At 34.7% G+C, this 25238-nt stretch overlaps 1 protein-coding gene across 7 annotated transcripts in view; it reads right to left on the bottom strand.

Moving 5' to 3' along the window:
- Window positions 1-20866, bottom strand: part of LOC123538463 (electrogenic sodium bicarbonate cotransporter 1-like) — a 62604-nt gene extending 41738 nt beyond the window's left edge. For 6 of the 7 annotated variants that reach the window (XM_053530054.1, XM_053530052.1, XM_053530057.1 and 3 more), the window contains exon 1: window positions 20713-20866. The gene's annotated coding sequence lies outside the window, so the exon portion shown is untranslated. Of the gene's footprint in view, window positions 1-13436; window positions 13578-20712 lie in introns of those variants that run through there. The other variant, XM_053530055.1, reaches the window with a different exon arrangement.
- Between the last annotated feature and the right edge of the window lie 4372 nt (window positions 20867-25238).

Below are 25238 nucleotides of genomic sequence, written 5' to 3'. Positions count from 1 at the left end.
TGACTTAAGTTGTTGCAAACGTGAAAACCCTATATTATGTGAAGGCCGCCAAGCAGACTATCAGTTTGCCGTGAACCCGAATAGCTGGCCATTAACGTGGATAAGCAAAATACAGTAGAATGGGGCATGTTGTACATTGTTGATCTTTGTCATATGAAATATATTCACTGCTGGGTTGACTTTGTCGTGCAAACAGCAAACTCGGAAATACTTATCCATACTTTAAGTAACTGAAACATTTCAAAATAACAATAGGAACTTTCGTAAGTAATATTATATGAGCCGCGCCATGAGAAAACCAACATAGTGGCTTTGCGACCAGCATGGATCCAGACCAGACTGCGCATCCAAGCTGTCCGCTTTCAAACCCTTTTGCAATTAGAGAAACCGTTAGCGACCGTTATGTGCATGAGAATTATATCATGGTGCTTTTTCAACATGGCCTTTTCAGTTCATAACCCCCATTTGTTATCAAAGTATACCAGATCATTAAATAATTATTAAAAAAAAAAGAAAAAAAGCTCTTTTACATATTTTAACTTGGGTATTCAGTGTCCTTACATATCTAGGTCAATTTTATTTTGGAATCTCTGTAAAAGTCCATGTTAATTATTGACACGAGTTTGAATGCCATCAGACAATAAATATTTCAACTGAACAAGCCGTAAAACCAAACATCTCAAGTATCTATAAGGACCATGCCATATCTTCGGTATATAGAATTATTTCAGATAAACCTTTATATAGCAACACTTCAAGTGTCATCCCGTATATAGCTAGCATATAGTACCGTACCAAGCCTTGTTTATACGTGAATGAAAGACTAAAGAACGTGAAAACTTTACAGCACCCCCATAGACCAAGTCATTTTTGAAGAATTTAGTACACGTCCCTTCATATAGACCTAGGAATTTTCTTACTCTATTTCGTTTCCCTCCGATGTGAATCTGGCCCCTTTCGTAAGCTTTAATTTACAGCATATAGTTCTTATAAAAAATCTACCCAGATCTTTTCTACTGCACATTCCTGACACACAAGCCTAGTCATTTTATGAGACTCTACTCGTAGTAGACTTTATCTGAGAGTCTATTCCTCTTTCTAAGACTGGTATGCACTTCCCTGTTATTCAAACCTATTCATTTGCTTTCCCTATAATACAGTCCTTTCCCTTTTCTAACTCTCTTCTTCACTTCCCTATCGTACAGGCATAGACGTTTTTGAGATTCAAAGTCACTTCCCTTCTATATAAACCTTATCCTTTTTTAATACTAGTTCATTTCCATATTATACAGACAGTGTCCAGTTTTAGAGTATAGCTCATTTCCATACCATACATGCCTGATCCTTTCTTGAAATTATAGATCACTTCTAGTCTAAAAGCTAATCTTTTTCTTAGACTCTATTTCCCTTCCCTGTCCTCTCTTATAATTAACTACTTCTAGATTAGTTTATACAATTAAAAAAGTATCTTGTATTAAGTACGATTTGAATTTTCTACGGGGCTGTTTATTTTCAATAGTCCTTGTTTAGAGATTATATTTTAAGTACTTTCATTTTCTTTTGGTAAATTTATTGTTTGGATGATATATATAAAGACTATAAAAGGACTAAAATAGACTAGTAAATAAATAAATAAATCATGATAAGTAAAAGCCCGGAATGGATACCGTCTCGCATATTAACTGCGATTTGGCATTTTTATATGCAACTGAAGTGCCTCCTGTTTTGATTTTTAACTTGACACTCTTGGCAAACTGATGTTCCCAGCGAGATTTATATATCAAAGCAATATCGGACCGATTTGACTTCAATAGTTTTGCAATGTTGACGAAATATCAGTTCCACACTGTTCCGCCTTTTTCACATTGCATCATTGCGATGCAAGTATCGCTCCTTTGATCTAAACGACGAATTATCATATTGCGATTCGAAATGCATGCGATATTAAAATCTCACTAATGTACTCTCATAGCATTGTCCTTAGGTCGAAAGGGCGGTGATACGATGCGAAAACGTGAAAACACGATACAAACGTGCAAAATTTAATATCGCGTCTTCGCATCGTGATATTTTTTTCGTACTGTACTATCAAGACATCGCATCGTATTATCTCACTACTATAGTCCTTATCAATCTACAGGGCGGAGACTGGAAACAATGATGGCCTTAACGGAACACCATATTTATTGGTTTACTGATACTGGTTCTATTATTCGGGTGTTTGTAGGGCGGTTTACTAGGACTGATTACAGTTTAAGGATAAAGTACCAATAAATAAAGCAGGGTAGAAACACCGACCTTTCGTATGCCAGTAATATTGCATCTTCAAATGACATAATCCTACACAACAAGCGACGATTCGAACCTACATCAGTGATGGGCAAGTTGTCAGTGACCTAAAACGAATCCCCGCTCCCCTCCCAATCTCCACCGCCAAAAGAAAAGAGATTAATCGCATGATTACGTATAGTGAGATTATATCATTTTCTCTTTTTTAATCTGGGAGTTCCGATAAAATAATGAATACAGAGAAGCTGATTCGATTCTCTCAAGAATATTATAAGCATCTGTAGGAAAACGAAACACTGTTCTACTTTAAAATATTCTTACAAAGTTGTGGGCAGTTCCTGAACTGGGACAGCAACGTGCAATCAGTTAAATGATTGTGTCATTTTCAACAAACAACAAAACGGAGACCATCTACCGCAAAAACGCGTTATTCACGACATAAGTTTCGAGAATACGGCCAGAGGTGTTACTATTTATAGACCATGATATGTTGTTAAGTGTGATTTTGGCACAGAGGTTATCCCAGGTATAGCAACGTCACAAACCGCGAACAAGAGAACAGCGTTGTCTCCATATATGTCGCTGCCGCAAACGGAAATGTTAGACAATACAAAGAGATATTATTTAGAGAAATAAAACAAGAATTTTAATGTCTTTGCTTTGACATTAATTCATTCGCCCGACAGCCTCGCGAGATCTTACAATTATTCAACGCAACCGCTAGAAAACTTGACTTTATACGTTCGTTTTCATACATTAGCTTTTTACGTCTGCCAAAAAGCGGCTGTTTCACATATCACTTTTAAACTGTCTTGGATGAAAAAAAAATAGCCTAGATTTCGTTGCTGAAATATTTTTCAAATTTCCACTCTATTTGCGAACGAGTAGCTTTAAGTCTAGTCATTTTGATCTCGGTTCTTCTTAGTGCACATGCATTACAAACGCTTACTGGAAACACAAAGTAAAATATGGTTTCCTTTATAAAACTTAATTAAACTTGAATATTTATAAGAACCGCTTTGAAGTTTGGGGTATGGTTTTGCTAAACGAGTGCGTGTAAGATCCATTACAAGGAAAGAAAAATGAATTTAAAGTCCGTTGCACAATGTTTAAAGACGTTTTCCATGAACAAAATTTAAAATACGTCTCACTGCCATCTTACGGGCGCCTTGGTCAAGCATCCAGAATCGGCATAAAATAATTACACATATGTATTTCCTTCACACTATAATACGAAGCAATATACGTTCTTTAAATGTTTTAAACACTCCGACAGCTTCCCTTAAACTTCTTGATTAGACTGGACTTTATTACTTCTCGTCAACATCCTGCACAGCAGTTCCTTGTACAAATTTAGCCTTTAACGACTGACAATTAATTAACCCATGTTTAAAGATGTTACTTTTCAACGACCTTATACGGCGTTATAAAGTTTTCCTCAGTGCTCATGTTTTTTCTCATCGGTGTCAGATTATGCGGATGTACAGCAACTGCACTAAGTTTAAAGCTCTGTCTTGACTGCTTAAATCCCGTCTTAACTAACAGCATGCCGTCTTATCTGATGTTCACGGTATTGCACCGTCCTGTGCTTGAATCGTAAGTAGCTATTGAAGCTGTGTTGCTTATAAATGTTGAAATTCATTGATGCCATAAAACTAAAGCTATAGATAGTTCCTGTCCTAAGCAGTAAACACCCCCTTTGTCCTCAAATCCTTCGCGGAAGAAATTCTTTCTTGTTCCCTGTCGAAAAGAGAGCGCGGAATTCCAAATCTAAGGTTTTATAGTTCGAGTCCATCGGAAAGCGGAATTGGATTATGTGATAATTCACTACAAATGTGGCGCATGTACAGTCTCAACACTTACGGCATGTGCAGAATCAGGTCAGATTTGGCTAAGACTTTGGGTTAACTGTTTATTATCGAGGTACAAATGTCTCAAAATAGTCGTTGATAATGGTAAATCTATATCAAACAATACGTACAAAACAAAGCTAGCTTGCCATTGACTGGACCGGCGTGTAACAGCCGCTGCTAGTAAGCCAACTGTCCTATATGTATAACATTTAATTAGTTGATATATTAATTACAAAAATGATCTTTAATCGATAGCTCTAAATCCGTACACGTCTTGTACAAATTAGGTTTTAATCTGTGGCAGTCACGTACGTAATTAAGAGGTGAAACCTTTTAACTTCTTACCACTTTAAACATTATAGTATGTTTCGAAAAAGACTAAAATATCTTATTTTTTAGCTTATGTATTTTAGATGATCTGAGTATTAGTGAGTATTATGTCTTACGTCCTTGCGTCGTTTGTCTTTAGCAAAGACCGTTAAGGCATCCTTTTTAACTTACGAAATGCTTGTTGCGGAGAAAACATTACGAAACAACGTTGTACTCTCTGAACGCGTTTTAGCACGTTATACACACTTTAAACGTTTCACGTTACATGTCAGCGGTGGTCAGCTGAGGACGGTTAATACCGGCGACAAATAAACGTCGTTGACTCAACATACGTTAATGAATAATACCAATTAGCAAACAACCATAAATGTACTTTTAAAATGTCACAAGAAAATGTTATTACTGCTGCTACTTTGTAGAAAGGAACTGTTTATTGGTTTATGTTTGTCGTAAATACATATACAATGTACTGTTTTCGTTATATATATCATCCATAAAAGGACCAAGCATAAATATTTTATAACATACCGTGTTTGTATTCTAGACAGACATGGGACTTATACAGATGCGCTTTCCTATTCAAGTGTTCAGGTAGCGCCGACCAGCTGGCTATTACGAGACTGGGTGGCCAGAGGTCCGATCTCAAGTCTAAGCTAATGTTAGATGCCAGTCGTACCTGCACTATAGTATTGCTTCTTTTCTGTCAGCGTTTCAATGAAGACCAGAAATGATACTAAAAGCTGAACGATTGTAAACATGTTTTACTGGTAAATATGTTACTTTATTTAACTGTTTAGCGGGTTTGAACCTACATCAGCATCAATTAAATCAGTCATGACCTATATAATTTCTAATGTACACGTGTCACTTCAGATATACAAGTAACCCAAACCACACGTGCTCGTCCAGTCTTTGTGTTCATAGTGTTCTCCGTCCCTTCAAAAGATGGGGGAAGAATTTACAAAGAAAACCAGTATAAAACTATTATATAAAACAGATAAACTGATACAAGTGTTGTTCTTCTATGTATTTTTTTTTTTCATTTTTAGAGAACATTGTTGAGATGGGTAAGAGGCATTCTATCAGACTATGGGCACAAAGACACGATAAGCACCTGTGACCCCGATGTGCATCAATTTACATTTACAAAACCGACATAGAAAAAGTTCTCGTGAACCTAGGGCAACAGTTTTGACTATTGACCGGCCAGTGTATAACATAAAGATGCTGATCTAATGTATGAAAAAGTACATACCCTCACAGTATATATTCCGACAAAAATCACATGCTTTCGCATTACTATTTTCAATTCATTCATACAGTATGGTTAGGGAGCGATATTATTTTTACAGTTACTCGGTTTACCATAATAGCGTATACAAATTTTTAAAGAATGCGTCTCGTATAATTGTTACAAATTGTCTAATGAATGATATTTTACGTCATTATAATATCACTTTCAACTCCTTTCCACACATAACACCACGTACTTACAATAAATGTTTTCACTAACATTTATATGCGAAGCAGATCTAAAATGAGTGTTGATTGAATTTTAAAGACACATTAATTCTGAATACATCCAGTTTATAAGTAGATTATGTATGGCGACACGGCCACTTTAACGTAAAACCACCCGTATGAATGACTTACCTGATCCATGAATGCTAGTGGCTATTGTGTAGGACATGGATGAATGACGTTACAATCACGATAGCTTTTATGACACATGAATACCGGCATTTTTTCTCTTTTTTGTTTGATTTTTCTTCTCTTTTTTGATGCCGTTTAGTAGACGTTTAGGTAAGTTGGTATCAGGCATTTGTCGTTTTATTTATTTATTTATTTATAAAATTTATTTATTTATTTATTTATTTATTTATTGATTTATTGATTGATTGATTGATTGATTGATTGATTGATTGATTAAAATGATTTAAATTAAAGCATAAAGCCCTTGGCCAATACTTAGAATGGTCTTGATTTAAGACAAGATTTCCATGTCAAAATTAAATATAATAACATATAATAAAGCCTGTTTTACAAGTACAAATCTCCCCTTTTGGACCTTCTTTTTTGCTAGCAACAATTTTAATGCATGCACCTCCTTTTAAAAACAAACTCCTATCGAAATTAGTTGAAACTTGTATTCTGTGTATTTACTCTTAACCACCGTTATCTGCTTCTTTTGTTACTTTTTAATGTCAGATATCCATTCTTTATCAAACAGTTTCCGATTTATTTCACATGAGCTGTGAGCGACCAGCTTTAAATGGACTCTTTAACGCACAATGATAAAAAAGTCATTTCTGTGACAATAGGAAAGAATTTCAATGAAATTATCTAAACTTATTTTGTGTGGACTTCATATTTTTAGGCATGATCAGATCTCCGTCTTTGACCTTATCTTCTATGTACTCATTGACCGTGAAAGTGTAAAAATTTGAAGAATTTTACCAAATTTAACAAGCGTAACACACAAAATACTCCATGGATATTTTGGTGGAAAGGTACGTTACTGACTATGTTATAAAACAAAAATTGAGCCGCGCCATGAGAAAATCAACATAGTACATTTGCGACCAGCATGGATCCAGACCAGCCTGCGAATCCGCGCAGACTGGTCAGGGTCCATGTTGTTCGCTTATGGTTTCTCTAACTGCTATAGGCTTTGAAAGCGAACAGCATGGATCCTGACCAGACTGCGCGGATGCGCAAGCTGGTCTGGATCCATGCTGGTCGCAATTACACTATGTTGGTTTTCCCGTGGCGCGGCTCAAATAGTAATTTAATACATAGCTGACTGCTAGAACGACTAAGGCTAGCTATGAACGTCCTTAAAGCCTACGATATGCAGGATAAATGAAGATTGTTCTGTTACTATAAAAAGTGATATATTAAAGGGAGGTAATAGAACATGTTTACCATTTATAAAAAGTCTTTATCTGATACTTATATTTATGCATTAAAAATTAATTTTTAAACTCTAAGTAAACTGTTTCTTTTAAAGAAACGCTAGGCCTAAGGTGAAGAAAGTTCATATTTTAATATCATTTCATGTCTCATTATGTGGGCCTTTAAACATATATGTACTACGCACTTAGACATGACACACTTTCCGGACCAGAAATTTCTCATTTCAGCCCAACCATCCCTTTTTTGACTGTCGAGTTCGTTGAAACCCACTTCAAGTTTAAATCAACATTATAAATCTGTTAAATAATAAATCCGATTGGCGTGCCCGCTGATAACAAATGAATGGAAGTTGTAAATAGTTGAAATATTAAGGGCGAGAGAGAAAATGAAGCAGAACATTTACTTTCAATGGATTAGACATCATTAAAAAGATATCATGAATATTGATACAGTTTCAACATCTGAAGGCACATGACTCAAAACCCACGTCATAATTACATAAATAAACGTCCATAAAATACATATCAATACCCTTTTTTTCTTGCTTCGTTTGTTTATGAATTCGATAAAGAGTACAGCTAATTTCTTTCTATTTTATATTATTTTTACTGCGTGGTTGACGCAGCATTTTGTATTTTTATACATTACTTATATATTATTTATGAATGAACTTCCTTTAGAGCTCGAGAGGTGACTGTGATTTTCCTCTATATTTACATTTATCCGGATTCCGGAATATACTGATATAAATTCCAGTGATTACTAAGAAAATGAAAGTACTTTCTAAAAATAAAATGCCAAAAAAAAAAAAAATATGAAGGCGTACCCCTTTAAGACAGTCGGCAAACTACTTGTATATGATCCGTAAGAAATTCCGGCATTCTCCGTTTTTTACGGAAAACCTACATTTACCATGCCGAATTGCCAAACGAGAATACGTTTACTTATCACACGGAAACTGCCATGTTTCATTTATCAATTCAAATCTGCGTGTAATATATGCGATACAGTCAAAGTGATAATTACGTCACGAGCTGGACTAGGTTCTGACCCGACAGGGACTTAAACACACAACATTTTCGAACATGGTTTCGGATAAGTCACGAACAGTTTCATATATCAGTTTTAGTTCAATCAAGAAAAAAACTATTTGTTTTCGTTTTTTTTTTAATTTAACATACTAGTTGTGCGGATCATTAAGGTAAAACAGTGACAACAAAGCTTGACTAAATGATCTGCGCGTGCTCCAGCGGCCCATCAATCGTTGCCTTTTGCGTACACATGACTAGCGTGTTGAGCACTGAATTCGGTACAAGCTGATACTGAAGACGTCTGCTGATCAATCAACATAAAAATTAACAATTCTAATTAAATTACACCGATACACACCCTTGGCCTGCTGGAGGAAGATCATTCTAGTTTGACCTTTATCACTATACTGACGAGGCTAAAGTGCAGCTATAACAGAAGCATTCCGAGTAAGCTGCGAGACATGAAAATGGTAATACTGTTCTTAATTAATAACCACATATAAATCATTTTAACGTCTTCTTAATGTTAATTAGTCCTAGCATTTGAATTATTACCTCACTTTACTTTAAAGTAGCTTTGTCATGTAACGTCTAGAAAATAATCGCACCGAGCCTGAATTGAACACAAAGAGAAATGTTTTTGAACGAATTTTTCAAAAAAGACACACAATGAGAAATTAAATACAACCTTATTTATACAGAAAATGAGAACTACTCCAACACTATTAGTCAATTAAATTAGAATGCACTGAACATAGCTACTTATACTAATGTATAGACACCTACATGATGTTATTAAAACACATTTGTAAACAAATAATCTAATCGTTCTACTTCTAACTTATCATCGTATTCGACCATTAACCCTTACCCTTCTAAATTTCTGAAATGGACTGGTCCATCATTCAATTTGGGCAATACCATTTATTATTCAAAGGTGTGTTCACTGAAAATTTACTGACTGAATAGCGAACAGTGCAGACCATGCACTGGTCGCAAAGGCATAGTCACTTGCCGCCAGAAGGCTAAGGGTTAATTTACTAACTTCTGACCTAAAAGCAATTTTATTCTTTAAGACCTATACTTAACTTACTGTTGTTGTTTTTTTCCGACCTATTCACAATTTACTGCTTTATGACCTACATGACCTATAAACAACTAACCTAGTTTTCATCTATAAAGTATTTATTAACTTACAATTTACTAACTTATGACCTAAAAATTTGCTGCCTTATGACCTTAGATAATTTACTACCTGTATTTATATGTGCGAGCCAGTTGCTTTAAAATTATAACTTTAAGAAGGAAATGTGTCAAAAGTTTTACATTATTATAAGACAATGGATGATATTCATTTATGACAAGGTGATGCGTAAAACAGGCAGGAATATTGTAGTCACGCTGAAAATTTGGTAACCTCAAAGTCAGTCGGTACATAAGACAAAAGCCACATACACGAGATTGAATGCCGTAGTCTAAACTCGTAGGCCGGCACATACAGTTCGCTGTATCTGTGCCACTATTCAAATTTCAAGTTAACCGAAAGTTTGAAATATGCAACGATTATTGCTCCAAGAAAAAAGCTTAAAAATCTCAAACTTCTGCGTATCAGTGTCAGAAATATATGAGCCGCGCCGTGAGAAAACCAACATAGTGCGTTTGCGACCAGCATGGATCCAGACCAGCCTGCACATACGCGCAGTCTGGTCAGGATCCATGCTGTTCGTTTTCAAAGCCTATTGCAATTAGAGAAACCGTTAGCGAACTGCATGGATGCTGACCAGACTGCGCGAATGCGCAGGCTGGTCTGGATCCATGCTGGTCGCAAACCCACTATGTTGGTTTTCTCATGGCGCGGCTCATATCAACATTACTAAAATCCCATTTTTACTACAAAACCTCATTTATCACATAAATAAATCATTATGACAAAATATGTCATACGTCATATCACTTACAAACAACATTACAATAAACGTAGCAAAGTGATATGTTAATTAATAACACTTCTCTTAGTTATTTCAAAACAGAGCGCTTCCCATTTTCGCCAAAATGTGAAACAAAAAACACATGCAGACCGGAAGTAAGCAAAGCGTGAAAACTAACTACTGACTTCCGGAAGGTCAAGGGGAAAGTGACAAAATATTTGAAATCCTTTCTTTAAAAAAATTTAACTTCTGGAGCTCTTTATTATTCAAACAAAAGAGTAAAATGCTTGAGTTAATACCAAGAATATTTTACACCAGTCTCAGAACATACACTTGACCTGGTTACATTCAAGATTGCTCGTGTGAAGATATATATTGCCGGATGCGGTTACCATACCTTAAGTCAAGAATTTGCATCGGAGTCATAAAACTTGGAGATCCCGACCAAGGTCAGCTTCTGAAGTGGGGTTTGAACCCTGATCTCTCGCCCTACCCCTTGCATCAGTCCGCTTCAGTTGCCAGAAGTGCATGCTTACTTACAAATTTTGTGTAATAGTCTCGGGAAAAATGTGCAGACTCGACCGGGACTCGTACCTCGGACCATCGGCATACCGTGCCAACGCTCTTCCAGTTGAGCTACCGAGGCCACCCGATACGAGAACCGCTACATTTGTATTTGAACGCTTTACTTCTTAAATTCCATAAGGTTTGATGTTAAGCACAACTACATGGGTAAAAAGGCACTACTTTTAATACTGCACATGAACTTATTCCGCAACAGACATAAAAGGTGGTAATAAAACAATTGGTTTAATAAAACGTTTTTCTATGTGAATCAATATTAAAACTTTTGACATATATTAGAGGAAACAACTATCGAAGTAAAGATTTAGAAAGAAACTAATGATATGTTATGTTCATAACCAAAATGATGGCAGCTACACTATAAATTGAGGCATTTTGAGCCTTTATTTTCTTCCACTGGACACAGCTAACTGGTTCTGTGCCGAGCTACATTTATTTGAAATGAAGGATTTGAATATAGTAATGTAAACTTACACACGAAAACATGCAAATTAATTATTTAAATAGAAGAAACATTACGTGAAAGCTGACAATGTGAAATTTTGACATTCAACCATAATTTGATCACATTTGCGTAACACGCGTTGACCCTTTCGGGACACCGTACAATATCTAACCGATGCCGTTATTTGGAAGGCAAAAAGTATCTTTAAAATACAGTGACAGATCGAAACTTACCTTAAAATGCAGTTCATAAATCCACTAATGTTATTGTAAATTGAATAATTAATTTATACCATGCCAAGTTGTTTAAGGATATTGATAAGATATTTTAAGATATCAATGTTCCGCGGTCAAATCAGAAATGGCATGTTTACGTTATTGAGCTAGATTGTTCCGATAATATTGTTTAAATGGATACATTGCAAATCACAATTGCAAAAATGTTTTCCTTAGTTTATTATATATCCGGTTGTTCCGTGCACCGCGACAGACTTTAGTGGCACGAAAGGAAAAAAAAGGATTTTACGGACAGCTGCTTTTATTCGTACGGTCACGACTCTAAAATCGCTTATCATGTGTTATCAAATTAAAAATGAGTATATAACAGGTTTTCCCCATTGACTATACCCATACTGAATGTGGGAAAAATCAAAGCTATCAACTCCGGTAGAGAGTATAAAGATGTATATTTTATGATAAACGGTGCAAATATCCTGTATCTATAAATAAGACAGTGGCGGATTGTAAGAGAGGTTGGGTAGTCGGCAACGAGAACGCTTGGTTGTGAAAGGTCCTTGTAGGAAGAACTAATTGCATATATCGATACGAAATATCTGCAAAATATTGTTTTGTAGGAACTTGAAGAGGGAAATAAACTGCCTGTTCTGTGATCGGTGTTTCATTTAACCACAGCCGAATTAAGCAATGTAAGTGTATTGTCACATAAAAAGCTGTTTCACAATGTCAAAACAGGTGACCTTTTCGATAGAATCAATTGCTAATACAACGTTTAAACGACGTCGCCGTACAAAATGGACCCTTTTTACGTGACAGCTAACAATTTTGTAAGACTTGCTGCACATCTATGAATATAGACCGCCGCCGGTGTTTAAAACTTTATTTTTAATTGTAGTATAACATCATTTTCCAGTGAACAACGATAAAGTTTTATACCTTGAAACGAGTTAGACAACTTTACGTCAAAGATCTTTGTGCAGATATCAAGCAATTTCATTTAAAACAGATATATCCTGATAAAAAATCGAAATTATATGAGTAATTCCCAATGATGACTTGCTTTGAATTTTGCGACTTTCTTTTTAAATTAAAATTATGACTTTTCTATGACCTCAAATTAAAAGTATACATAGTTTTTCTATCATTTAACTGCCCAGAAGCAAAAAGGTTAAATCTTAAAACAAACGTTTTTTTTTTCAATAGTCTCGATATAAAATTTAGTCAGTTTGTGAGTAAACAACGCTAATATACAACTGCAAAACTACTAGCTGTTACAACTATTTGACTTACTGACTGTATTAGGGGGTGTTTATGAAATAATGACACATCGTATGAATTAGTATGTTCAAATGATGATAATGATGATGATATTTGATTTGAACATGCTGGAATTTACGTGTGATGGTGATGATTAAGTTTGCTGCATAAAAAGAGTTTTTATCATTTGCTGCAAAGCAAAGGTTAACAAAAATAAACTGTCATATTATGTTCAGTAAGATTCCTAGAGCAGCTTTAACAATTTATTTTACCATATTCCAAACGATCAATACCCTCAGCATCTTCATCAATACCATCACAATCAGCATCAGCAGCAGCAGCACCACCACCACCATCATCTCATCTTTATCATCATCATTTGAACAAACTAATTTACTTTATCTTTCCCCAAATTTATAACAATATTATTATAAATACATTAAACGACGATTAAAATGACAAACAAATGAATGAATTAATGCTATATGATTATTGGATGCTGTATGTATCAAACGCATAAAAATCGCAGTAAAATACCCTGAAATAGTACATATAAAGTGTTTTACCTTACTTCCAGAGCTAGCCAAAATCCGACACTTCTGCGTTAAAATATAGACAAGAGTTTCCTTATATAGTGGTCATGTGACAGGAGAAAACGTATCGTCTTCCTAAATAACAGACGGTGACGATAAATTTATGGCCACGCTTGTTCGCTCGCGTTTTACACTTAACCTAGAATTGAGTAAATAAATGGCCGACAATGTCATTTTATTTTACGGAGGTTTGTAAGGACGAGAAAATAAACACTGCAGAATGAACGGTTTTATGTCTAACGTCTTTGAATGCTTAATTTGAATTTGCCAGCAGTTTTATCAAACCAGTTAGTTTGCTGTTATTTTCTGCAGTAAATGTAAATTGGTGTCAGTTAATCTAACATGTCTCTATTTCTCTTTATAGGCTGTTATATCTCCGTGACTATTTCCAAATATTAAATTGATATTAACTAACATGCGTTGTAATTCAACGTCACAACAATTTTTGGTTATTTTTATGTATATAAATACATATGTAAATGTGTATATATGTTTGTACATATTTTGTGTACACGTGTCTATATTTATCGTAACAGGCTGTTACAATCTGACTAAAGTACATCTCCTATTACGCTACGCATAGGATCTGAGAACGACCTATTCATAGCCTCGTTCTGACGACCCTTCCGCTAGCCAATCAGAGCTTAACTTACAAAATTTAGCAAATCTACCTGTAGCCTTGACTTTTGATATTTACAATTCTTATGTCGGAATGTGTCAGATAGTCGGTTAGTTCAGTCGATAGGCCACTTGCTTAGTAATCGAGAGGTCCCGGGTTCGAGCCCTGGCATAACTGCACCTTTTTTTTTCTCTTTGACATTCTAACAAGTCGTCTCAATGGTTAAAATAAAAATAGCAATACTGGAAATCCAAAATATACAGAAGACGTATGTGAATGGGTCGTTCTCAGATCTTCGTTTGGAAGATCAAGTACTTCAGTCAGATTGCAGGCTGTTATATCTCCGTGACTTTCTTTAAATAGTTGATATTAACACGTTAGGTAAATCAAAGTCACAATTACTTTTGATCACTTTTCAAACCAGTTACACTAGTAGAAGTTCTTCAAGCTTTTACTCAACCATTCCTCTTCACTGAAATATGTTTTTTACGCTATTGTGTCTAGTATTAGTTATTTTTGTTTTCTGTTTTCCTAGCTTGTACTGTTACCCTTTATCTTTGGTCGCATATCTCAAGTAATCGGTTGTACATCTTACCCAATGGGTAATGATCTAAACCTCTATAGAGCGGCCATAGGGTTATTTTACTGTAAAGTTCAAAAGCTTTTCAAGAAAGAAAAAATGTACATGCACTTTTTTTGCTCTGACTTGCTAATTATTTTCTTTACATCTTGCATTACTTCGCTTAAGAAATTATGTCACATTTCTACATATTGTTTTCTAAACATAGAATTTGCATTTCTGTTATTTACTCTAGTACTAATGTCTGGTGATGTTGAACAAAATCCAGGCCCTCAAAATAATGAAAACAAAAATCCCAGTATATCTATTCTGCACTTAAATATTAGATCTTTAAGTAATAAAATTGAATTTATACAAGATAACCTCCTTGGTTTCGACATACTCTGCTTCACAGAGACACATCTTACTGACACTGTTGAAAATGAAAAAATGTTTATTCAAGGTTATAACAACTGTTTGTATCGTCGAGATTCTACCGCACATTTAAGTGGAATTTTGATATACGTTTCTGAAAAAAATAGTATCTTACCGAAAACTAGAATTTGAAAATCCTTCAATAGATGCTATTTGGTTAGAAGTTAAATTAGGTATTATGTCTTTTTTACTGTGCTACGTTTACCGACCGCCAAATAAGCCTGTAGCATTTTGGAACGATTTAGCGGTAATGCTAGACAATGCTTTAGATATGAATGAAAATTAATTGGCTCTCACTATCTGACAGACGATTATATCAAAAACTTTTAATCACATTTAGAATTCGTAACGGTGATGCGCCCGAGTATTTGAATAATATTTTCCAAACATTGTCAACAATTCTACACATTACAACTTAAGAAACGCTGAAAATTATATAATCCTCAGTCGAAGAACTCAGAAATTTTCTAATTCCTTTGTGCCTTCTGCTGTTGATACATGGAACAATTTGAGTCCTGAAATAAGAGCCACAAACACCGTATCAAGTTTTAAAAGATTGTTAAAAACGACCTTTTTTCCAACTACAGAAACTCCAAAATGGTATTTTGTAGGAGAAAGAAATTTTTCTTTAATTCATGCAAGGCTTAGAAACGCGTGCAGTAATTTGAATTATCATTTATTTTGCAACCATCTGTCTCAGCACTCAATCTGTTCTAGTGGAGAAGATATTGAAGACGTTAAACATTTTCTTTTCACTTGTACGAAATATACAAATCAAAGGATTAAACTTTTCCTCGATCTAAGGCAATATCGTCCTTTAAGTACACAACTTCTTTTAGTTGGTAATTCTGAATTGTCATATGAAGACAACTGCAAAATATTCTGCTCAGTCCAGCATTACATAAAATCAACCAAACGCTTTTGAGACTCACCATATTTAGCAGGCAATATCATTCAATTTATTTATATATAATTATATAAGTTTATTATTGACAAGACCCCAGTTGTTTCTTTTTATGTTCTTTTTCCCCAAATGTAGTACATGTATGTTGATACAATTGAATTGCATCTTTTTTGTACTCTTACATCTTTTTGTACACTGACTAGTTGTACTCTTACATCTTTTTGTACACCTGTACTAGTTCACAAATATGTTTTGTCTATATAAGTCACACGTATTCGTTTCTCTTTTTTAAAGATCTTTTTTTCCTAAATGTAGTACATGTTAATGCAAATTAATTGCATCATTTTTACTCTTATATCTATCTATACATTGCCACTAGTCACAAATGTGTTTGTTTATATAAGTTTATATATGTATATATTGGCAATAAAATATGTTTAAACGGTAAACGGAATCTAACTAGTGGTCCTGGACTCCTTACCGTCCTAGCAGGCAGAATCAACACAAGAACAACATAGTCTCACCTTTAAATGAGCCGTGCCATGGGAAAACCAACACAGTGGGTTTGCGAGCAGCATGGATCCATATATAGAACCTAAGACCTCCTGATTGGAAGTGTCGTACTTTATCGAGCCAATTTTATCTGCAACATTGTCGTCATGACAAAATGTAATATTGTGTTCTTTCATTTTTTGCCTTACAGCCTCCATGAATTATTAAGGGTAAGTAGGTCGTAAAAATTACATTTTTTTCACACCCTCCGACGTCGACGGAAATTGTTCAGTGACTTTTGAAACAACCAAATCATCAAAAGTCGCCATAAAGCAACATGAGCCTATCGTTGATGTTGTTGTTGAAGATGATATAGATGATGCTGATGATAATGATGATGAACAACAAAAACTAAGAATCAAAAACAATTATGATGGACTTTGCTGCTGCTGCTGCTGCTGACAAAAATCCTGCTGATGAAAATACGTATTATAACAGTATTAATATTATCATTATTCTTACTTATGTTCTTCTTTTTATTATTATCATTGTTATTATTATTATTATTATCATCATCATCATCATCATCATCATTATTATCGTTATTATTATTATTATTATTATTAAAATCACAATATTCAAAATCATGATCATTAAAATGTTCATCATTATCAAACGACATCATCTTCATCATAATAAGCATAAAAAGCAACGACACAATCATCATCATCATCATCATCATCAGTCACAGCAATCATCTGACACTGTTGTTACCCTGATTTTATCTGATCACGTTAACAGCGTCGCATTCTGGTAAGACCTCTTATCTTGTATACAGGCTAAAAAAAATCTTCATTCATAAAACTGTAACTTTACCACATCCGCCACATTCGTTATTTTATGCAAAATATGATATATTATATTTCAGGTATTAAATGTCATGAGGACCTCGGTACCTTTCAAAGGTAGAGGCTTTTTGTTACACTATTAAAATTCTAATGACCTACTGGTATAGTTTGTGATTTAATTACCGAAACGTTGGACATAAATTAAATGGTATCTCCTCTGTTTTAAATTCTCTTCATCGCCACGTGTAGGTTTATGTAGTTGTACTTTTTTTCTGGACTTCTCGAACGATAGGATGTACGTTGACTCTGACACTTGCTTAATTACAGGTTAGATAAATAGTAAACAACACAAAATGAAGATACTTACATACAGACTGGCATAATAAATTTCGCTACCAATGTTTAATTGAAGCCAATACCTCCTCTAATTTCATGTTCTGATTCCAATGTCGGTAATAAAAAACCGCTGTCCAAACGGAGAACTAGCAAGGTCAGAAAAAGACTTGGAAAAAATCCTGACAATAAAGGAAGGTAATCAGAAAAGCTTACTTTTTTATATAAAATTACTCATATTAAGATCATTTCAAAAACAACTGCGGTTTCAATATTCATGGTTAAAATCTTATAAAATTTCTTATTTTCATGTGCCAAGAAAACAAATAAAAAAACCGGAAAGTTTTCAAAATGCAGTTAGAAACATTAAAAAAGTCGTGATGGTAAAGGGAGATAATTTAGAGCATTTTTGTTAAGAAAACTGATACGCTTGTCAAATGTGAAAATCATTTTGAAAATTGGGAGAACGATGGTCACAAAATGAAGGAATTAAGAATCCAGTAATGCCAAAGTCTTATGGCATCAGATAAATGTATACAGAAATTAAGTTAAATATGTAGAGATCAAGAAAAGTGACGGCAATATGTTAATATTAACACTTTGCTGAAAAATGGTACTGGCGTCGTCAGTGTGTTGTTTATATCTAAGAGGTGAATTTTACACTGTTTGCGTATACCTTTATTTGCACCTTAATAACAGAAATGCAACAAGTTAACTAACTGTCCATTCAACTTAACGATAATGTACATTTACGTCCAACATAATTATTATCACACTCCCCGCAATGACGTTTCCTGACCCTTGTATCAAACCTGTTGTTTAACCCTTATTGATTCTGTCTTTGCGACCAGTGCAGATCATGATCAGGTAGCTCATCCATACAGTCTGATCAAGATCTGCACTGATCGCCATTCAGTCAGAATCTTTTTGATAAAGGACTTTAGCAGGGTAAGGGTTAAAACTGAACCCTTTACTTTCCTAGTAATAAGGATTTATCAAAAATGCTGTTACTTCTTTTTTTCACAGTGTTAACTGTTCTTTGTTGCGTTATGAATTACTGATAGGGAAATCTCAATGTGTCAAATTTCATACTACCGAATGAAAATAATGTTAATATTGCGGATGACAATGCTAAAAAGGTGTGTTTCTCAATTCCATTACCTTATCTAGACATTCTATGAAATTTACCTAACGTTCATGAGCATGAGAACCATCCATTTGCGAAAAATGGTTCTTTGAGTAGGTTGAAATTTCAAAGTTCTTGTTCAAATTTTCACGGAAAGCAATTAAGGCTTTTGTACAAAGATTGCGACTTTTAACACACAGCTTTCATTCTGCTACTACATTTACTCGTACGCAGGAATTTTACAGTAACAGAGGAGAGAGTTTTGAAGATGCCTCCAGATGAAGAACACTTCTAGCAGAAATGAATGAATGAATGAATGAATGAATGAATCAATGAATGAATGAATGAAAGCCATTCTAAAATTACATCTAAAATTTCAGTATTCGTGATTAAAACACATACCTACATTTTTATATGATAGTATTTGTATAGGAAAATGACATCAAAAGTTCATCAACACTGAGCAGCATTGATGGAATTCAGACGTTTCTATTGGTACCTACTTAAAAGCCGTATATCTTTATATGTACCAAAAGCATTTTCCGATATATTTTTAAACAATAAAGCTTCAACGATTAGCGACTACAAATATCAACAACTGGCATCAAATATAGAAGGTCTACAAATGTCAAGAATTAGCCTGAAACAAAGAGGGTCTACCAATATCAGGAATTGGACTCAAACAGAGAGGGTCTACACCTGTCAAGAATTGACCTCAAACACAGAAGGTCTACATCTACAAATATCAAGAATTGACCTAAAACAAAGAGGGTCTACAAATATCAAGAATTGGTCTCAGAATTGGCCTACAAGTATTAAGAACTGACTTCAAACACATAGATATGGTTACTAGTATACGTCGGCTGCGAATAGAATGGCCTAAAACAAATAGCTCGCGAACTTGTTGTACAAAGACTTCAAAGTTACAATGATAATTGTTTCGGAAGATTTATTGCTATAGAGCATTATAATTTATTTACCGTGCTCGGACGAGGAGATTTGTCTTCCTCAAAATTATATGAGTGATCGGGTGTCAAATTGATAACTCAATCTTTGTCACCAGTATTCTTTTAAAGTATCATTTCCGTAATATTTTAATATTAATCATTGTAGAATATTAATTGTTTTTAACAAAATAACATCGACTGTTTTACCTATCCATGGATAATGTAGAAATGCATGTACAGTTTAACTCGTGTCAATGAACTATGATAATGATGTCAGTATTGTTTCAAGATGAAAGTTTAGGTTTGAAACCATTCTCAAAAACTCTAATAGATGATTCGCTGGTTCTGCACATGTTCTTAGAATTGACCAATGGCGATTTTGCATTACAAGACTGGTTCCCTAAGTGAATGGGTTTTCAGTAAAATGGACCATTGCGGCACCTTGTAAAAAATAGTTTTATCAAAAAAGATGTTTGCACGTGTTGTGTCAGAATTATAATTTCATGTCATGGTAATGAATTTTCAACAATTTAGCCTAGAAACATACACGTACATACAGAGAGATAATTGACCAAAACAAAATTTGATTAGGCCGACTTAATAAACAAACAAATTCAAATCAATTTTCAAAATAAAATGCGATTTTACGGCACAAATTGTATTTTATCATATTTTAAGGTCAACCTTTGTCACTAAGAGTATATTACGTTGCCGTTTTCTCCGAACCCTTAACAGCAAAAGAGAGACTGAAGTTACTTGTGCGAATAAGTGTACGTGTTGGATAGTTTCACGTTATTTAGCGGTACACGACCCAAAACGAAATCTGATTTGTTAACATGTGGATTTTATGTATTTAATGTTTTGCCTATTTTTCAGGCAGTAATACTATGTATAAGAATAATTCTTTCACGTACGCGTACACGTATGCATCTTGAAATATCAGTCCCTGGAATGAAAACAACAGATTCAGAACAATGTTCATTTACCTCAACTACTTTAAAGAAGGTCGTCAACTGCCAAATGTGTCCTTTCTGTTAAACACAACACCACTTATTCCAAGAAGCGCAGACGACAAAATTTCCGCCGCGCGTGAAAGACGACGGCACAGAACAAAAGGAATGTTTAACGCCCGTCCGCCACTATTTATATCGCGGAAACACCGTCAAGGCGTCGCACAAAATCTTCATTTTAATGAGCTCAAGATATAAATAGAATTTTGTCAAAAGCAGTTTAATGACTGTCTATACAGCTTGGTAAATATTAAAGGTGTTTGTCTTTGTGTCAACGTATCTGTTATGATTTACTTTAAATTGACATTAAAGGTTGGACGTGCTGTCAAACCGCAGTAGATGAGACAGGAACTGTTCTCTGTGTTTCTGTTGTGCATATATATACCCTCGCCACCTATTTAAAACCATATGGGCGAGCACACACTGAATTAGAGCGGACGCAGTGGTCCAGTGGTAACACTCTAACTACGAATCCAGGGGTCGTGATTTCGAGCCCCCGCTCTTCCGACTAAAAGTTACTAACACTGGGATAAGATGCCCCCGTGTATGGGTGCTTTTCACCTGGCACGCTAAAGAACCAGGGAAGCTTCTGGAATTGGAGCGTCATCTGTATCTTGCACTATCCTCCCAACAGTCGTCTGGAGGCGTCACCCATATGGGTTACTGTTGGCGACTATAAATAAGCTTACAAACAAACAAACAAACACACTGAAACTGTTGACCTAAGTATAAGGTTATACGACGGATATTGGATACTAGCCTCAAAACTCTTGAATCTGATTGGTTAATTGTGATTTCAGTCTTGAAACTGGCCGATTTCAAAGCTGAATTCTGCGACAACTATTTATGACATTTAGTAAACATTATTTCATAGATTTAAACTGAACACTTACATATTTCTTGTGGTTCATAAACTACTTTTAACCTTGGATTCTCTTTTAGTTGTTGTTAACCTTGGATCTTCTTGCCTTGTGAGGTCATTTTAACAATAATTAAATGACGTAACGACAGACTGGTGTTCCTGGTTCTAGGGTTATAAAACTTGTTTGGAAACCAGTGTAAAAATTCAGCCTAATTGTTTGGAAACCAGTCTAAGAATTCAGCCTAATTGTTTGGAAACAGTCTAAGAATTCAGCCTAATTGTTTGGAAACCGTCTAAGAATTCAGCCTAATTCAGCCTTATTGTTTGGAAACAGTCTAAGAATTCAGCCTAATTGTTTGGAAACAGTCTAAGAATTCAGCCTTATTGTTTGGAAACAGTCTAAGAATTCAGCCTAATTGTTTGGAAACAGTCTAAGAATTCAGCCTTATTGTTTGGAAACAGTCTAAGAATTCAGCCTAATTGTTTGGAAACAGTCTAAGAATTCAGCCTAATTGTTTGGAAACCGTCTAAGAATTCAGCCTAATTGTTTGGAAACAGTCTAAAAATTCAGCCTTATCGTTTGGAAACAGTCTAAGAATTCAGCCATACCATTGGTTAGTTTTAAATCTATGCTGAGAACCACTGAGGACAGCCAATGCTCATCTATGACGTGAGCCCGCCACCAGGGTGCACCATACATGCTACACTCGTTATTCCATTTATATTGTTCCACACGCTCTTCCATAATTCAAAGATTGTGCGCCTTCAAGTAACAAAAATATACATTTATTTGTATATCTCATTAGTTCGAATGACATTAGAATTTTAATTACACCCGTTGTTATACATATTGTGTCAGGCGCAAGTTATGGACTAGAAAATATAATCTATGATTAATTACGTTGCAAAGTTTCAATTTTTTCCTACTAAGCAGACATTTTAGAGAAATATATAGCTGTCTCCCATTTCACAGTTAGTAGTTTCTTTAATTTTACTTTCCGTATAAAAAATGACATATTCCTCTTTGAAAAAAAAAGGTTCACGTTCTTCTCGTGATCGTACTTAAAGACTTTGGTTAACTGATACCGTAAAATACAATTTGATGCATGTGAAATCTTCAGGAATTTGATGTTTAAGCGAATGACCTTTACATAATGTTTAATTTTTGGCGTTTAAAACAGTAATTTTAAGGCGTACACTTGTATATATCTTTATTAATTTTACAAAACGATATGCAACAAAATGTGCAAATATGTTTAAGTATATTCTATAGGTTAAGCTTACGACCTGAATGAGACTTAGACATCTTTTTTTTTTTTTTTTGTTTAATTTAAATCATCACAAAACTGAGAATCTTTACCATGGCAAATTCTACAGAGAAATTATTTCATTATGACAATGTTAACAAAATGTCAAGCTTAGACCTGTTTTATGATTTTATATGGATTGCAATATAGTCGATTAAAATGCGTTTTTCCTATTTGGTGTCTATAAACCTTTAATGTGACTAAAAACAAGAGGAATTATTTGCATGCATAATCTGTTACTACAAGTCCTAATTTTCGAAAATTCTACTGAAAGTGAAATTCTATAACAGTATTCATTTGAATATTTGAGCCGTGCCATGAGAAAACCAACATAGTGGGTTTGCGACCAGCAAGGATCCAGACCAGCCTGCGCATCCGCGCAGTCTGGTCAGGATCCATGCTGTTCGCTAACAGTTTCTCCAATTCCAGTAGGCTTTAAAAGCGAACAGCATGGAGCCTGACCAGACTGCGCGGATGCGCAGGCTGGTCTGGATCCATGCTGGTCGCAAACGCACTATGTTGGTTTTCCCATAGCACGGCTCATTTGCTTTTCAAAACTGAAATGAGTATAGATCTACTTAAAATAAAGATAATGAAATTCATCATCGAAAGTGTTTTCATTGCATAATTGACAAGTTCTACGCCATTCTTTCCGAGGTCATGCATCTGAAAAAGTCAACAAGGTAAGATGTCGGGGAGGGGAGTGGGTGGGGAGAGGAAGATTATGTAATACACATAAGAATAACAAAATAACAGTACACTCATAAATAAAATAAATCTGACATGAATGAATATTTATGAAGAAGAAGACAGCGTGCTACAGTGTAATTTATTATACTATAGTTAAGTATATATATTATAATTTAGACGGTTGAAATGTAGTGTCATTTCATACTCTTCGCTAGCAATAATTTATATTGTCTCAAGTTATACATGTATAAATGTACAGTTGGTTGGTCAGTTCCGGATCATAGGGGTTCTGGATCACAGCACTGTATACACTTATATGACAAACATAATCATTTAGTTCTTAGCATGAATATTTGCTTTAATGATGGAAATAACATACTAAAATATAACTTTTGCAGGTCACAAGAATGTGAAAAGAAATCGTATTTTGTCAATCTATGTGATCCGCAACTCACGCAACAGGGACACAACACAATCGAGAAATTGTTTTTCAAACAAGAAAATATTTTTATATTTCCAACTTGCCAGTGCGTAATGATTTGTTTGGATGAGAGAAAACAATTATTATTTCACAGGTGTCTCAGTGCGTTTTAGTTTTATTGAAAAATGATCATGGATAGACAAAAATGATCCATAACTGACCAAAGTGGTGACACCACTGTTGCTCCTACAGTATAATTATTTACTTTGAATTTTCAAACCAGATGTGGTGATTTAAAAAGCAGAATGATTTTCCTTCCTCCCTGTGCAAAAAATGTGTTTTGAAAAATATGTTTTCGAAGCAAAATAACAAATATAGCACTTAGTGATCCGGAACTGACCAATCAACTGTATATGCGACTTGGGAACTAATCATGATACTCGAACTAATTCACAGTCACGACGATCTTAACCACATGCAAATACATTAAGTCCACATGCTACTGCATACTGTTTTTAAAAACGATATATTCAAAATACTAAAGATTTCTTGTGCACATATTTCTTATTCTAAATTCCTGAGTTCCAAATCAATAATTGCAATTTAAAGTCTTAAGGGATGGCTTATAGCAAATTATATTAGTTTCGTTAATCATAAGGATAACACTAACGACAATTTCTTCTTTTTTTAATTATCATTATCATTACCATTGTGTTGAAGACATGATACAAATTATAGGCATATTCTGAATGATAAACCTGTGTGTCTACAAAAAGAGCCGACACTTGTGAAACAATTTTGTCTAGGTCCTTCCAATATTACTTCTGGCAAAGCGTGGCTACAAACTGCCCGGTTGCCCCATTTGAAAACAGTCAGATTGAACACAACCTGTAGGGACATTATATTTCATATTTGTTGAATAGCTGAACAGAACAGAACAGAACAGAACAGAACAGAACTTAATTACAGACCTGTACATGCTACATCGTCATATATAATAAACCACATATCATTACAAGGGTAATAATTTGCATATTACAAATGCTTATCAATGAGCCTTGACATAGTAATGACAACAACAACAACAGCAACAATAATTTACGACCGTACGGACGGACGGAATGACAAACGAAAGGAAAAGAGCAATCCTCGTTCAGAAATGGATTTCTTCCAGCTGTAGACTAACTACGTAAGAGTTCTATGAAAATAAGTTTTTAGGAGA

Source organism: Mercenaria mercenaria, chromosome 18 (genome assembly GCF_021730395.1).
Source record: "Mercenaria mercenaria strain notata chromosome 18, MADL_Memer_1, whole genome shotgun sequence".
NCBI lineage: Eukaryota > Metazoa > Mollusca > Bivalvia > Venerida > Veneridae > Mercenaria > Mercenaria mercenaria.
Note: the sequence above shows the minus strand (reverse complement) of the source record. Positions and strands in the feature narration are given on the sequence as shown.